We start from the raw sequence: 2398 nt of genomic DNA on the forward strand, positions 1-2398 counted from the left end.
CTTGCGGCACAGCTGCGCGACGCCCGGTGCGAGCTCGAGGTTCTACGCGGTGCCTCCTCACGTCGCGCGGGCGATCTCCAGCGCGCCGTCGTCGACCGCCATCGGTATCGCGGAGAACGGGACGCGCTCAGAGCCGCTCGTGTTGGGCTCCCGGAGCGTGCTGCGCCCACGCCGCGGCAGAATCTTCGAGATCCTTATGAGGGTCGCGGGTACGGCCTCTCGACGACCGACGCACTCGCGACCTCTGCTGATCCGCCTCGGGGTTGGACTCCCCACGGAGAGGCCACACTTCCTCCGCTCCATGAAATGAAGCCCGAGTTGCAGTTTCATCCAAGTTATTGCCCCCCGAGGGCGCGTGCTCCAGGGTCGTCGGAACCCTCCAACGATACGAACCGTTGAGCGTACAAGCATAGCGACCGGCTCTCGACATCCCTAGTCATTTCCTTCCCGTAAAGCCCCTAAGGCAATTCCTCGCGTGTTTTTCTCCTACGCTCGCGGAAGGCCTCCTCCCTGGTCTGGACAAGAAAAAAAGTGGGGCGGGTCTCGGATTTGTTGACGTCCCACCCGGCGTCCTTTCATGCTGTTCGAACATGGCTCTCTTCGTAGAGCAACGGGAGGCGCGGGGTCCGTTGCGCGTCGTACTGTAGACTTGCCGGCCCTCGCCACCGATGGCGAGGGCGCGGCGCGCAACGACGCGCGACGACAATCCTTATCCTGATCGTCCCCCACGCAATCAGAAAATCATCCCAAAAATTGTCATAATTTCCCGCGAAAACAATTTCTGCCAAAAAATCAGAGCACGGTTCCTGATTGGTGCGCTGTCGTCTGAGGAAGAAATCTTCCCAAAATTAAATCATGGCACGCGCCGTGATTAGCGACAAAAAGTTCTAATTGGGGCTGACAGTACACGTGTGTGCGCTCTTTGGTCGAGCGCGTACACGTGTACACGTGCGGCCCCTGCAAAATGAACTGTCTGCCGTCGCCATAGCGGTGTCGTAGGGTATCCGTCTCCCGTCGCGCCGATACGAGGCGGAGATGCTCCGGCTCTGGGCGTTGGAAGTAGTCTTCGTGAGCCGTCGCCGGCGCGGCAGTGCGCCCCGGCCGGTCTACTATTTGCTAGCGCGTCCTTACTACGTCGTTCATCACAGCCATTGCTGACGCGGTGCGGGTCTCGTCCCTTCATCTTTCACGCCGAATGGGAAGTGTTTCCATCTGTCGTACTTGTACCGTCCCCTGCGCGCGCCGTCCTTCGGCGTGGCGCGCGCGCGCAAGGTACTGACATGGCCGCCGTCGTGCTGGCCGGGAGGGGTCGGAAGGCTCCCCGACTTCGCTTTTCCCAATCAGGCTCGCTGGCGCACAGGAACTTGTTCTTCGCACTCCGCCCACTGTGCAGAAATCGAGGTCTGGCCTGCCGTGCGTCGCCCCTGGCGTAAGCCGGCCGGGTGGTGTCTCTCCGTCGATATTCGCGTGGCCGTTGTTTCTTCTTCTACACGTTTGCGACGCTTTGGTTCCGTGCGCTCTCTGCGCGAAGATCGTCGTCCAGCCACCGTCGGCCTAGGGTGCCTCCTTCATGCTTGCACCGAGTGACGGTGTAGAACGGGCGTACGCCGAGTTTGCCACTGTTGCCCTTCCAGAGCCTGTCGTTGTCGTAGCGCGCGTTCGAACCTACCCGCGGTCCGGTGAGGGAGTTTAGTCCTCGAACTACTCTCCGCGGTCGCGGCCGCGCCAGACTGAAGCGACTGCTCCCCGTTCCTTTCCAGTCCAGCCGAGTTTTCGCGGCTATTACTTCGTTGCCCCCTTCGAGTAGCCCGGTGTTCTCTCCTTACCACGACCTGTCGGTGGCCGCCTTTGCTTCGTCTTGTACGGCGAGTTCTACGTTTTACAGGTGCCCTTCCCGCGAGACGTCTCGCGAACACCCAGTCCGAACTCACAAGAGTTCGGTCTTCTCGCAATTTATCCCATTCTGCACCTCCGTCCTTGCCCCGAGTCCCGTCCTTGCGCGCATCGGGAGGGTCGGTTGCTGTCCTCGGGCCCCCCGCGGCGGGGTCCTCGGCGCTGCCGTTCCCGTTGGGATACCTTCGCCGTCCGTTGAGCGTGCGTGCCGCTCCCTTTGGAGAGCGTCCCGCGCGCTTCTACAATCCCCAAAATTCCGCGAATGTGGGCTTTCGTACTCGAGATGCACGTCACGCCGGTAGGTTGTAGATGGTAGCCCGCTCGTCGTGCGTGAAAAATCCCGCTACAAGGTACCCAGCATGAATGCCCATCGCCCGGCGGGAGGCGTCGTCCTTCGTCCCGTGTTGTTGTTCTTTGGGACCGGCTTCCCGTAGTCGTCATCGACAGCTTCGCGGTGTGTGGCTGCTCCCGAGTGTGACGCGCGTCGATAACGAGGTTCTGGGCG

The sequence above is a fragment of the Chondrus crispus genome, genomic scaffold (assembly GCF_000350225.1).
Source record: "Chondrus crispus Stackhouse genomic scaffold, scaffold_283, whole genome shotgun sequence".
Taxonomy (NCBI): Eukaryota; Rhodophyta; class Florideophyceae; order Gigartinales; family Gigartinaceae; genus Chondrus; species Chondrus crispus.